Below are 14,275 nucleotides of genomic sequence, written 5' to 3' on the forward strand. Positions count from 1 at the left end.
AGTGGGATTATGTCAGAGATAGCCTGTTTTCCACTAGATTTTACCAGTTCTCCCAGTGTAAAACTATCCATTTTATAAGTCTCTTTGGATATTAATTCACTGGGTAGCTATTAATCAATTAATCATTTGAAATTTGTTTGCCCTCTTTCAACACCAGGCCCCTTTCATCTAATCAGTTTAATAACCAATAAACAGACTGCAGCTGCTTTGCCTTTAACTAATTTTCAAAACAAAGCACATTTTAGAGCCAAGCTGTCAGGATAATATCAATTACAAATACAAGACAGAGCTATAGATAGAAGAACAGAAAACTAGCTTTCCTGCAGAATTCATCCATATTTCTTTGGTCATTTTTCTCCTTTGGGGATTTCTATTTGGAAAAATAAATGGGTAGAAAGAAGTTGCATCTCAGGGTTTTGCATCCTATTTTCTACCCCTCAAGTCTGATCTAAGGCATTATGCAGACAGAATTGGTTTGTGTAGTTATACAAAAGTAGTTCTGCGGTTATACAAATATATCACTCAGATTTCCTGGAAATATTGTATATTTTGTTTGTGTGTTTGCGAATTTCTAACTGAGCTCTCCTATTCTTTAACAGGTAGCACTATCAAAGTTTATCTCTTTCCAAGTTGCATACATAATGTGGGGTATGTGAACACTTGTCTTAAAGGGATTGGAATATGTTATTGGGAGCTTCTAATTCTCCCCATTTGTTAACAAGTTGTAAATTTTCTTTTCTAGGATACCTAATCATGCATTTGGTGCAGTGGTTATTTGGAATGATATTTATGTATGTTTTGATTTTACCCATGATACATGGCAAATGGATGGAGCTTTTAAACAAATGGGGAACTGTGATATAAGTGCCTGCAGTCACAATAACAGTTTGGTCTCTCTGCCTTTCAAAATTTAGCAAGCTGCAAATGTGAGCATTATTCACGTAATCAGCCCATGTTGAACAGTGTCAAAGCTTAGAAGACAATCTGGCTGGGTGGGATTGGGGAACTTTGAGAAGTTACTTGATTATCCACCTCATTGGCTGGATAACAAAGAAGGGATTTGTACATCCTCAAAAAATACGTACAGAGCAGCTGATTTTCCTTGTTCTACTGCTCCAATTGCAGAAATATTCATAGTTAGAAAGGAGATGTTGTATCATTTGTTAGTTTGATAGGAAGAAATGCAAAGTACAAATGACCCCAAAACCTGTGCCTTCATATGAACTTCTGTACTATGTTCATAGGATTACATCTTTAATCTTTTTTTATATACTTTTGAATTTGGAAATTGTATAGAATTGATTACCAAGGAATTCATAATGATGAACATAAAAATTTTTGGATCCCAGAATAAGAGGATGGTAGCAAAACATAATCCTTTCAATATTATTTATATATTTTTGATTTGTTTAGCTTGGTTATAAAATGCAATGTTGTTTTCTTTGTTTTCTGTCTTAGCCTGACGTTTATCATTGTCCTAGTGATCAAGAAGATACAGGTGCTTGTAGGTGCCAGGCTTTTCCTCCAGCCAAAAATGTCACCCAGCGACAGTCAAAAGCCGTTGGCTCTTGATAACAGGTCAATGCTAGGGCGTGATATGCTTACTGCTATTCTGTAAATTTAATTTTTTCCATTGCACGGCATCTGGGTTTGATATCTGGAAGCAATGATGCTTCCAGATAAACATATTTTAGCAGTGTCTTGTGGAAGATATTGTATAGTTTTGCAGGTGTTATTTCCTTATTTTTAACATGACTGTACAGAAAAAGATGTGGAAAAAAAGAAGGGATGTGAAAACGTGAGAGAGGATTCATATTGCACAAATAAAAACATTATTTGGAAATAATTACTCAGGGAAGCTAATCTAATTCAACCTCTAATTCTGCCATTTGTTAGTCATTATGAGATCTTGGTAGTAAAAAGTTAAAAGATAAATGGGAAAAATTAAGTACAAAAATACAGTTTCAGAAGAACTGAGTGGCATTTGTATTATGCTGTTTCAAGCTATAGAGAAAACAGATTCAAATGCTTCTTCATGTTAAATATTGCATGAAGAAAACTAGAGAAGATTTAATATAATTCTCACCTCCTTTTTATCCTAGTCTTTATCTGTTGATTGCTTTATCTTACTCTGCTGAAAAATCTTTTAATATTGTGGCAATGTTGCAATTTGTAGGCTAATTTCAATTCAGTGAAATTTGTTTATGTATTTGCATTATATCTTGGTACAACAGTCTGTATCTCATCAACTACAATTGGTGGGACTTGTAAATAAACCTTATTCATCTTCTCATGGGCTCAGTAAAGTATTATAACTTTCTACAAGTATAACTTATTATACTTCCTCAATTGGGCGCTAAGTAGAACGACTAAATTTTCCTTTTTGATAAAACCCCATTGGGGATGTAGCTGCCTCCAGATTCTAACACAGCACATGATTGAATTCAAAAGCAAATTTATCTGTTTCTGACTCCATAGCTGGAGAGTAAGCATGAGACTTCTCAGTGATAGCCTTTTGTTTTGCAGGAGAGTCTTCGTAAACTTCAGTTATTTTTTATTCTTCCATTCGGTGGTTGTGGGCTTAACTTCCTGTCTGATGAGACTGTTCTGCAGCATCATTCTTGGGGCCTGGCTGGTTGGACGGATAGATAGGCCAGTAATGCCAAAAGGTTTTGAACAATGGGATGCAGGTGAGCATTTGAAGGACCTTACAGAGAAGACCTCTTCTACTTTTACATAACAAACTGGATTTTCCACTCATTAGCATCTTTGTTTCAAGCCTTGGATGGAATGGGTGGGATGGGAGAACAAGAAGTTGCATTTAACATGCAAAAAAGAAATACCCATGATTTTTCTGCAGGATACAGTTTGGATTGGAATGCTTTTTCTGGACCACTATCACACAAATCCCATCCTTGTGTGCTTCTGCCAAATCCTTTGCGACAAACTCAAAGAAAAAACCCTGTTTGCCGATTCTTACTCCACTGTGTGTAAGTCATTGGAACTACGTAAGCTTGAATCACAGGTCACATGGCTTGTTTGGATGTTAAGCGATATCTATATATATATAAAAGGGAAAACCAGTCATGCATTAATCACGAAATCTCCAGAACCGTAAAGCCTACAAACTTGAAATTTGCCACGTATGTTCCTCTTGACTTCTAGGTGCTCGCTAAGAAATAATTTTTCGAAATGACCATCAAAGCATTAGTATTTTCTATATTATTATTAACACGCTCTGGTGCTAAGGAGTTCTACTCCCCCTCCCCACCTGAAAAGAAATCTGTTCCAAATGCAAAACACAAGCAGAGGAGAGGCGTTTCACTTTCAGTTTTACTTTCACAGCAGCAAGCAGCTTTACTACAGAACAGTTGAGCTATGCCATGCCCAGCCTCCTTCCTGTCTCCTTCTGTTTGAGTTTCCAAACACCCCTAACTCTCTCACACACTGACAGGATGCTAGCCAGATGAATACTGATGGATGCTGCGGGCTGGGACATTCTGCTCCCACTCCTCCCCCTGCCAGTTCCAACACACACTCTGACACTCCAACACACACTTATATTAACACACTCTGATGCTACGGAGTTACACATTCTACATTAAGTTTCAGGCTGTGTCAATTTATCAAGCCGAGCACATAGTTTCGTAGCGAAGCACGGGCGTCCAGCTAGTATAAGATGTAGGGCTGGTCAAAATAGAATCTTCACTTCTGGGAAAGAAGCTCTGAACATTGCAGATTGTTTTCATTTGGAGAATTCGTGAAGGTGGATTCCATAACTAAACATTTCCATTTCATCAATGGTTTGACCTTTTGCACAGGCTACTATTACAAGATAAACCTATGTCTGTATATTTTATTAGATGTTTCCATTTCAGGTATCTATGCTATCATGCACACTGGATTTCAGGAATAGCTTTCTAAAGATTATCTGTTCAGATATTTGTGACAACATCACCTCCCAAATATTGTTTTATCTGAGGGTGTAGCATTTCTTTGCAGGGTGCAGTTGTTTAGATGGTGAGTTATAAAAACTAGAGATGTTGTATTGATCTATCTCCTTTCTCCCCCCAGCTTTATACTTTGTATTAAAAAAAACTTAACCTGCAATTCCCCCCAACCCCTCCCCCCAAGAAATTTCAAAATGCATTAAGATCAATTCTTTGGCAGCAAGGGATGAACTGAAATACAATGCATATGATAGAGTCTTAGAACCTCACAAAAAGTACTCACTTGAGTATGTTGGTCATTAATAAACAAGAAATGATCTGGGGAATGTTTATTTTATTTTTAGTCTTACCAATAACTCAAGATGGCAAACACATCCAATCCACATTCCTCCTCCGATTTTCCTCACAACAACAATCCTGTGAGGTGGGTTGGGCTGAGAGAGAATGACTGGTCTGCTAAACATGGCAAAAATTAATACTGGTTTCTTTTAGTTCCCAGAGTGTCTAGCAAAGCCAGGACAAGATGGTTCCTGCTCTATACACTTCTGAATAACCCCCGTGTCCAAAAAATCCGGAAGCTAAAACCTCTCTCTTATTCAGCGGACTGATCAAATCTTTTTTTTTTTTTGACAATGTGTGCTAAATATGCTAAGAGCATATAGTTGCCTCTTTGGTTTGCAACAATTTAGTATTTGATCCAAGTTGTGATCAGGAGGGGCTTGCTGACATATTCATTTGTTTCCTAAATGAACACTTGTACCATTGCTAGTATTTATTATGTTACTGTACTGTATTCAATCCCAGCACCACTAGATGATAACTGCCATGTGATTATTATATGTGCAAAAATGAAAAGATTCAGCACAACCCACAATGGAGGAATGGTTGGCGAAGATGACAGACTTTGCAATGATGGCGAAATTAACTTCCTTAATTAGAGAAAAGACAATATCAACACTAATTATTGACTGGAAACTCCTTATAGTTTTTTTGTTGTTGCTTGAAACAGAAAAAAAAAGTAATTTATGGTTTTGATGGTTAAAAAAATAGATAATGGTAAAAAGAGAGGTTTTTTTCCTTGTAACCATAGACTAAGCAGTAATTTTTTTATTGTTGCTTGTAATTACTATAAAGAAAATTAGAAGCCACTTTTGTTTCTTTTCATTTTTTTATTGTTGCACCTTCGGCTCTTCTTTCTTTTTTTCTTTCTTTCTCTCCTTCTCCCTCTCTCTTTTTCTTTCTTTCTTCCCCTCAGGTGTCCTTGAAGGCCGATACAGGAACATCCCCTACCTAGGGAATATCTCCAATTGCCAGAACTAAAGAGATATTCATACTAGGCTCATCTTGCCATTATTGCATAAATACCCAAATTACATCTCCGTACTACTTTCAGATACGAACCCTTCTAACAAAAAAACGTTGCCAGGCTTTGCCCAGCAGTGCCTAAAAATCTGTCAGCTGACCTGTGCCATACACTAGTCTTAATGAGCATTTAGTTATTCAAAAGGTGCTTTGTACTGTGATAGATTCAGTTTGCCATATACTAAATTGTATGCCCCCTCATATTGATCTAATATTTTTACCTCTCCCTTTAGGTTTTTTTAAATCTTGTTTTTATATATTTTATAATTGGTTTTTTTTTCAATTACATTTTGTTGTATCCTTTATACTTTTTAATCCAGTGTACCCCATCCTCCTTCTGCATAAGGTCTATATAAGGTCTATGACTGTATTAAAGATCTGAACTTTGAAGGTGTATGTGTGTATGCCATAATCTGATTGTTTTTAACTCTTTGATGAAGCCATACAGCGGGGTCAAGGAAATTCAATATGCCATTCAGATGCTGTTGAACATCAATCCCAATCCTCCCCATAGACATGTCTAGGTGTCATGGATAATGGAAGATGTCCCTCAGGAATGTCTTTAAAATGCAAAAATGTCTTGAAATAAGGTTATTTCCTTATGCCATCTAATTTCACCAGACCATCCCCGAGGTGATACAACAGGTTCCCCCCCACCATGTAAGGTAATGTGGATGGTTGATAAGAAATAAATATAGAAATATACACTGAAATAGGCCCTCCTCTGAGATGGAGGGCTCTGCACCCATCTTTGAACTTGCAGAAAACTATTCAGGCATGAAGGTAAAGGTTGTGGATGACAAAGCCCAGCTTACTGTACACACATTGATGTTGTCTTTGGATGTGTAAGAATACCCTGTTTCCCCAAAAATAAGACATCCCCTGATAATAAGCCCAATCAGGCTTTTGAGCGCATGAACTTTAAATAAAGACATTCCCTGAAAATAAACCCTCCCCGAAAATATTTAAATGCAGAGCTGGAAATCAGGTAAGAGGGCAAGAGGAGCTCCATCTTGCTCCATGAGCCCCAAAATAATAAGACCTCCCTGAAAATAAAGCCAAGCGCTTATTTCAGGGTTCAAAAAAATATAAGACAGGGTCTTATTTTCAGGGAAATATGGTAAGAGAAAAAATGCAGTTTAATACCAATATACGAAAAAATGATTTATTCCTGTCTCATTCATGTGCTGGGGATGAAATAAAAATAAAACAGAAAGAAAAGGAAAGAAAAGAAAAGAGAAGAGAAAAGAAAAGAAAAGAAAAAAGGAAAGGAAAGAAGAAAAGAAAAGAAAAGAAAAAAAGAAAAAAGAAAAAAGAAAAGAAAAAAAAAGAAAAGAAAAGAAAAAGAAATGAAGGAAGGAAGGAAGGAAAGGAAAAGAAATAGGAAAAGAAAGAAAGAAAGACATATTTGTGCCAAAGTTAGGTGCAAGTATATAAAACCTTAAAACAGTTCTGTTGGCATCTTATCCTCAGTGATTTTTGCTTGTCACAACTAGAAAGAAAAATGTTAAGAGGTTTATTTTTAATAAAGCACGTTCTACCAAACAGTACCTAAGAAGCATGAGAACTGTACAAGTAGTTGTTGACTTACAAGTTTATTTAGTGACCATTCAGTTACAACGGCACTGAAAAGTGACTTATGACCGTTTTTTACACTTACGACTGCTGCAGCATCCCCATTGTCATGTGATCAAAATTCAGATGCTTGGCAACTGGTTCATATTTCTGATGGTTGCAGTATCCCAGGGTCATGTAACCTTCTGACAAGCAAAGTTAATGGGAAATTCAAATTCATTTAACAACCATGTAACTAAATTAACAAATTCAACTATTTACTTAACAACTGTGGCAAGAAAAGTTGTAAAATGGAACAAACTCACATAACACGTTTCACTTAACAACATAAATTTTGGGCTCAATTGTGGTCATAACTCGAGGACTACCTATATTTCTTTTGACCACGTTTACAATAAGTAAATGAACATTTTGGATTGAATTTGCAAATTTAAAAGATAGTGTTCTTGAGAGGGATTGATGAAGAGCAGGAGGACATCTGTAATTCCCTATTCCAAATCTGCAATATTTTGCAGTTATTTTGTATTTTTATTACATTGATATTCAATAAAAATTATTTAAAAAGCTGTTTCTATTTCCTTTTGAAGGCTTGCATTTAAACAGTCCTCCAACTTTGCTTCCCCTAAATATGGAACAATTGGTGTAATCTCTTCCCGCCTATATGGTGCCAGCTGTGTCTTTCTGTAAATGCTAATGACCCACATCTAAGAGAGACTGAGATGTATATTCTTGCAGGGGTCAGTTGTCACTGAATGCTGAGTGGCATCATGGCAATATTTATCTTTTGGAAGGATGGATATTGTGTTTGAAAACCATCTAAGGTATGTGAAGCCTTAGAGTCACACCGTGGCATAGCTGCAGCTGTTCTTTGGCTCCTTTGCCTTGACCATGTGGCCACGCTGCCCAGTCTGCTTGCCTGTCTTTGTTGCAGCCTATAATGAGGTGGCCTCCTGCTTGTCTTGGCCTGCTCCCGAATGCCCGCCTCAGGCTGCTCCCGACCGCTCCAGCAGCAGAACAGGTAACGTGTTGCCACCACTCTTCACCTGGCCTGAGAAGGTAAGGCTGATGGCAGGGGTGGGGGCCTGTCACGCTCGGCCAAAGGGGCTGTGGGGTGGGAGGAACACAGCAAGGCTTGCCGCTACCACATTGCTGCTCCAAACGATCTGCCATTACAGACTCAAAACGGCCTGCCACCACCACCGCATTGCTGCTCCAAACGGCCTGCTGCCACCACTGCATTGCCCCCCCCCGGCAGATCTCTGCAGCCTCAGGCAGAGAAGGGCTATTCTATTCTATTCTATTCTATTCTATTCTATTCTATTCTATTCTATTCTATTCTATTCTATTCTATTCTATTCTATTCTATTCTATTCTATTCTATTCTAATTCTAACTCTAACTCTAACTCTAACTCTAACTCTAACTCTAACTCTAACTCTAACTCTATTCTATTCTCCCTCAAATATTCCCAGCATTCCAATATTCAAAGTGTCCCAGCATTCCTTTAGGAATCTCCAACGTGCAAACTGTGGTTACTCATCCTAAAATGAATCCTCTTTACGTGGAGCTTCAAAGTTTGCTGGGGTGGTGTGTAGCTAAAAGTCAGACTATATTTAGTGTACATCTGACACTATCTGGGGATATTTCTTCATAACCAAACAAGATTATTTTCTCTGCAGTTCACACCCCTTGCTTGCTGAATCTGGATGTCACAAAGCAAAGCCCACAATTTGTAATTAACCCCCGCGCCTGTTTTGGCTGGCAGACTGCTGCAGGAGGCTGAGTGCTGTCATGCCCCCAGCTACGCCCCTCCTCCAGCCGGTCATTAGGGCAGAGAACCGGTTGTTAAATTATTTGCAGCCCTCAACCTCTGCTAGAGAAAATTGGATGCCAAGTCTAATTTATGAGGAGTGCAAATAAATACAATCCTAAATCAGTCCAGCAATGAGTCTGTAGCTTTAGACCTTCAGTATAAGATTCAGAGAAATGGGCTTCCTGTTGGCGCCGTCGTCGTCACCAGACGGTCTTTCAAGACCGCCAGTCCCGCCGCCCGTAAAAAGCCGCCTCCACAGCTGAGAGGCAGCTCGAAAAACTCTGTTTCTTTAAGGAAATGTGAGAAGAGCCGGCGAGAGCAGGTAGAGCTCCCTGTGAAGTCCCCAGATTGTTTTTTTTACTTCTGGGGAGGAAACAGGATGAGGCTCCCTATCCAGCTCGCCATGGCTCCGGGGGAACTCTGCATGTAGCAGAGCCAGACGATGCGACCAACATAACCAGCGAAAATCAAAGGATTTATTAAAATAAACAGGGTGAAATCTGGATCTGGAATTCAAAACTGCAAGTATATATAATAGCCCTGTGATTGAATTTAAGAATGAAGAAAGAGTGAAGAAAGAGTGAAAGTTTAAAATGGCGTCCGGCTTTAGCTGCTTGAAAAGAAAAAAAAAAGCTGAAAGCGAAAGTGGACTTGCCTGATTGTCTCAGTATGCTACAAAGCATTTAAAATAACAGCGCTGGTTAGAAGAGAAGGGAAAAGTTTTTTTTTTCCAAACTGTCTTTATGTTCTATCTCCCTTAGAGCCTTGATTAATTCTGAGAGGATTTTGTGCTGGTGAGAAGGGAGAGAAGATTTCCTTTTTAAAAAGAGTTTGTCTGTGTGGCAGAATGGCTTCAAAGCCAGATAACAAAGCTGTATGGGGGGGGGGGTTCCCCTATTCACAAGTCACAAGAGCAGTTTTTAAGCTTGCAGACCCAGAGCCAGAGACAGGAGACTGATTTTAAAGACTTGAAGGAATTTATTATTGCGGCTCTGATGAGACAAGATGTGCTTATGGACCAGAAGTTTGAGAAATTTCAACAGGAAACTAAGGAGGTGGTTCAAGAAAGGTATGATAAGATGAAGCGAGATTTTTTGACAGTCCTGACTGGCTTCTCAGAAGTAATTGTCCAGATTGATAAAAAAATGGAAGAAATCAATTTAGAAGTAGAGTCTAAAATGAAGGAAGCTGATTATAAGATCTATAATGTGGATAATAAAATGCAAAGGATTGAAAATGAAATTTATGGAATTTGCTGTAAGACTGAGGGGGATGAAGGAAAACAACAGAGATTTGAGAAGGATTTGTGCTGATGCTTTGGCTGTGATGTTAAAGGTTAGCCCTGAAGAGGTTTTGTCCAAAATTGACAAGATTTACAGAGTGAATTCTTGGGTAGCAAGACAAAGGCAATTGCCCAGAGATGTAGTGATATACTTTACAGATAAAAGAATAAGAAGTGACATCTTGCAAAAGTCTTTTGTTTCGACCCTACAAGTGGAGGGAAAGCAGATTGGGATTTATAAAGAGCTGCCGCCTAAAATGCTAAAAGACAGAAAAGATTTTGGATTTTTGGTGACTGAACTAAAGAAATAACAAATTCCATACAGATGGGATGTTCCAGTTGGCATAAGATTGACGTATCAAGGAGAAAGATACCGATTAAATACTGTTGAAAAAGCGGAAGAATTTTATCGCAATGTTTTTCAAATTGGTCCAACATCTCCATGTATATTTTCAGCGTCAGGAATACAGGAGGGAGATAAAGAAAAGCAAATTGAACAAGAGACTGAAGCCCAGTGGAAGCAGATGGAGATGGAGCCAATGGAAATACAAGGAACTACAGGGGGCTTTTTGGATGACCCGTTCTCGGATCATCCTTTAAAGGTTATAGGTGGACCACCTAAAAATACAAGAGAAGTGGCTTTGGATCTTGATCTGATGTCCTACAAAGTTAAAGATCAGCATATAACTCGAACAGCATGCAAACAAATTCCAGAAAAACAACAACAGCAGAGGTTTAAACCAGCACACGGCAAGAAAAGAAGCAGGTTCCATAAAACTAGAAAATTTTAGACTAATATTTCTTTTGAATATGGATTAAAATTTTTTGTAAAGTTATTAGCCAACAGATCAATGCCAGTTATCCAAGAACTGATTTATGTTTAAGCAGGATTTATAGAAGGTAGATATATGAAAGACAATGTGAGGCAAATTATAGATTTATTGGACTATCTTGAGAAGAATAAACAGATACCTGCAGTGCTGGTGTTCTAGGATGTGGAGAAGGCCTGTAATTGAGTGAATTGGAACTTTCTATTATAGATTTTAAGAAAGATGGATTATGTGTACGTTGAAGGGAATAATCATGAGGCAAGAGTACTACGGAATAAGGGCATTTGCAGGGGATCTGGTTGTTACCCTAACATGCTCGATGGAACTAATAATCTAGATGAAAGACTTTACAGAAGATATCATATGGAATATAAAGTCATTCGGGGGGGGGGTTTATATATAAAAGTACTCTTCAATGATGGGGGCAGATGACAACTAAAGACACTAAATACACTGTTGGAAGAAGGACTTGATGTGATTGTTTAGATTTTATAAATTATTATATAAGGCGGACCTACGGGAAAGTGGGAAAAACAAAATTGATATGGTATATGGTGATAGGCTAGGTTACTGATTGTTCACTGGAAAAGGGATGTTATGTTTATTATTGAAGAATGGACTCTGAAGGTGGCCAGTTTCGCAGAAATGGTGAAGTTATCAGCACATATAAAAGACCGGACACAAGAGATTTATGTAAGGGAGTGGAGGACATGGATAGATTATGTGCAGAATAAATACTAAACTAGGAAGTACCAGATAATTTTTAGTTGAATGTTGTGTAGAAATGTATAGTTTATAGGGAATAGTATACTAGAATGTCAGGAAGAAATGTTTACCACACAGGGGGTAGAATAGATGGGCGGTAAAGTATTATATAATATGATTTGGATTTGGATTTGATCCTGGGGAAGCCATGGGAGGAGGGGAGGGTAAGGGAGGGCTAGGGGGGGAAAGTGGGGGGAAGGGGGAAAAATTGTATTTGTAAAACTTTTTCAATAAAAAAAAAATAATAAAAAAAATAAATAAGATTCAGAGAAATGAAATTACTTTTTAGTAAGAGAACTGTGGGGTATCTTTCAAGTATATGTTCCTCCACAAATGTTTTTTTCCTTGCAAGGCAGAAATAAAGGAATTTCTTTCTTTTCTAGTTAAAAAGCATGGAGCAACAAATTAGAAGAAAGTAAACATAGTTTTAAATCGATTCAGCTGTAGTAGAAACCAGGTAATTAGACATTGTTCACTTTAATAATATAGTAGATAGAAGGAGCATCTCTTTGCAATGAAACTACGTTAGAAATAAGGGAAAATGAATTTTGGAGCAGGGAAATTGTTATACCACTGTTTGATTATTGCTACATGGACTCTTGATATGGCATTGAAACAATAATAGGAAATAATCAAACTGCTCAAACATGTTTTGGTTATAAATATGTTCAAATTACTGTTACAGTTATAAACAGGGTTATCAGCTCTAAAGCACAGAAATTGGATGTTTTTAGAAGGCAGCAGAGATGGAGTAAATTCTTAATATTTTGCTTCCATCTAGTGGCAGTCTAGATTTTTGCAGCCCAGATCTGTTAGTTTGCTAACTTCACTGTGCCACAGTATGGCTTAAGTACAGCAGGTATGGTATAATGTGTATAATTTAAAGTAAAATCACAGGAAATGTTAAGAATGGTGGGAATTACATCAAAATATAGAAGGTGGAGATCAGTGGTGGAATTCAATTTTTTTACTACTGGTTTGTGTGGGCGTGGCTTGGTGGGCATGGCAGGGGAAGGATACTGCAAAATATCCATTCCCACCCAACTCCACGGGAAGGATACCTCAAAATCCCCATTCCCTCCCCACTCTGGGGCTAGCCAGAAGTGGTATTTGCCGGTTCTCCGAACTACTCAAAATTTCCGCTACCGGTTCTCCAGAACCTGTTGAATAGTACCCCTGGTGGAGAGCCCGCAATTATTCGTTGCAGGTGACTGTGGGTAGTTTGTGGGACTATTAGATTTCCGCCTGCACAATTACTTCAGTGAATAAAATTTCTGGAAGCATTATGTCTTTTACAGATGCATTATAGATCATTTTTGAGGAGTGGCATCTCTATTAAGTGATGAAGGGAGGTTGGTATCAAGTGATTGAGGATTATCTGCTTGGACAATTCTCCCCCCATCTCACATTTCATATGACAGATTAGTGCTAATGGTGGATGAATTACTGTAACTTCTTAACATGTAATAGCAAATGAGGCTCAGCAAATTTTTTACACTTTATGATGCATGGATATTAAGTATTTAGTTTCCAATCCCTTTGTCTTTTGAAGAACAGGTCAGAACTGGAATAGACTTTACTCTCACTTTAACACAAAGGCTATTTTTGGTGACTGTGCATCCATGTCCGACAACTGGAAAAATCCTGTCATTAATTCCTTCTATAAAGAGAATGCTAGCAAATGTGAAACAAAAATTACAGAGGAATTAATTTAAATTTTGGCAAAATTCTGATAGAAAAGATTCAAAAGATAAAATTAAGCAATGTTTGGAAGACATAGAATTACTTTAAGTTGGTCAAGGCTGCACAGTTCAGGTTTTGGTGTTCAACATGTCCTTCAGAATAAATAAATAAGAAAATTTATGGTATATTAGTTGATATAAAGAAGGCATATGATAAAGCGAATAGGCTTGAATCATGAAACGTTTTGTGAAAAAATGGAAAGATACAATGGAAGTAAACCATGTATGAGAATAAATGCAATACTTAGTGAATAGTTTAATAGTCCTCAACTTACAACAGTTCATTTAGTGACCATTCAAAGTTACAATGGGTTTCAAAAAAGAGAGGAGAAGGAGAAAGGAAGAGGAAGTAGGGAGGAGAAGAAGAGGGGGAGGAAGAGAAAGTAAGAAGGAAAGAAAAGAGAGAGGTGGTAGGTTTGAGGAGAAAGATTGCTGTACAATAAAAAAAGATGAAAGGGAAGAAAGCCAACCCCAAACAAATATTAAGATATTAAGATAAAGAATGAATTGTTAAACTTTAAAGAATAAAAGAGAACAAATATGAATAAATAACAATAATTAGAAACACACATACAAACATACAATGTATTTTCTTTGAACAGAGTATTTGGCCGGTTCACAAATTTAAACAGTGTTTAGCCATTTCAATTAAATTTACAATTTTTATATTTCCTTTTTGCCATATTTATTCCTCATCTATTTTTGTAAAAAACCAATATTACCCTTCATCCTCATCTCTAATCTTAATCAAATTCAATTTTTCCCTTCTATTCTACATTATACCCCTTCCCATTGTCACCTATTTTTATATCCATCCTCTTCCTTTCTCCTTCTCCTCCTCTCTTTCTCCCTCTCTTACCCTCACTCCTACTCTAATTTCCCTTCCCTTCCTTCATCCCTCTCTATTGCTGTATCCTTTTATGCATATGGACTACTCAGAGGGCTGAAAAAGTTATT

General features: G+C 37.5%; 1 pseudogene; it reads left to right on the plus strand.

Annotated features, from left to right (window-relative positions):
* The first annotated feature begins 458 nt into the window (after positions 1-458).
* On the plus strand, positions 459-4,558 carry LOC139310317 (stimulated by retinoic acid gene 6 protein-like; annotated as a pseudogene).
* The last annotated feature ends 9,717 nt before the right edge of the window (positions 4,559-14,275 follow it).

This window comes from Pituophis catenifer, unplaced genomic scaffold (genome assembly GCF_029215685.1).
Source record: "Pituophis catenifer annectens isolate HBS135680 unplaced genomic scaffold, rPitCat1.0.hap2 SCAF_2, whole genome shotgun sequence".
NCBI lineage: Eukaryota > Metazoa > Chordata > Lepidosauria > Squamata > Colubridae > Pituophis > Pituophis catenifer.